The sequence below is a fragment of the Galeopterus variegatus genome, unplaced genomic scaffold (assembly GCF_000696425.1).
Source record: "Galeopterus variegatus unplaced genomic scaffold, G_variegatus-3.0.2 Scaffold3121, whole genome shotgun sequence".
Classification (NCBI taxonomy): domain Eukaryota; kingdom Metazoa; phylum Chordata; class Mammalia; order Dermoptera; family Cynocephalidae; genus Galeopterus; species Galeopterus variegatus.
The window spans coordinates 60,848-61,960 of record NW_007729232.1 but is presented as its reverse complement, the minus strand read 5'-3'; positions in this window follow the sequence as shown (position 1 = coordinate 61,960).

The window sequence follows — 1,113 nt, the reverse complement described above, 5'->3', positions numbered from 1 at the left end:
ACAAAAAGAACTTTGCAGATACTATAAAGTCCTATCCTGCAACTGTATGATCTTGGGTAAGTTACTTCTTTGTGCCTCAGTTTCCTCATTTAAAAAATGGGCAATTACAGCACTCACCACCCAGGATTACTTTACCATGAGTTAAAATATATCTAGCACTTAGAAGAGGATGTGGCACATAATAGGCACTTGTGATCGTGTATGTATAAACTCAAATAAACATTTTGGCAAATCCAGTGTTAGGTGCAGACAATATAGATGTGTGTAAGAATAAAAATCCTACAGATGAAAATCTATCCATTTATCTCATTTTAAATCATGCAACCAATAACCTTCCAGTGCTAAAAAAAAATCCCACTTCTTTCAGAACTATCTAGGCACATGACAACTAACAACTATTTATTGTGTTTTCTTTTAGCCCAATTATATAATTCCCAGTTGTAGGCACATTTTTCTGATTTAACATAACATTTGGAAAGAGTTGAGTGTTGGAGGAGGTAGTGCTCTTTTCCTGCACACAGAATGATCTCAGGGTCTTATTTTTCATGAAAAGCCTCTCATATCAGATGCAGAAAAGTAGCCCTTTAAAAACTTGAGTTCACAAAAGAATGTTCTAGTGACATGAACAAGCTGTCTTCCCTAAACATCTAGACATTGTTTTCAGCTAAAGCGTCCTTAAAAAAACAACCTTTAGTCATATTTAAGATGGACAGCTTAGTAAATCAAGCAACTCCCAATGCAGTGAAATAACAACTAGGCTATTTCGAGACCAAATGTGTATTTCATAAACAATATGCAAGTTGCAGCAATACCTCCGTCCACAAAGTCTGACCAAAATAGCCCCAACACTGATTCTTTTAATAGGTTAGATACCCAAAGAAGAGTTTCATTCTCTATCCCACGGAGGATAAAATATTCAGACAGACAGCTGATAGTATGAAGATTTCTTTTNTCTCTATCCCACGGAGGATAAAATATTCAGACAGACAGCTGATAGTATGAAGATTTCTTTTTAAAAATTTTCTTTAAGAACACTTTTTATTTTTTCTATACCAACGATTTTATTTTAGAGGCATTCTCTGAGATCATCCCAGGTGTAAAATAAGCTAATTA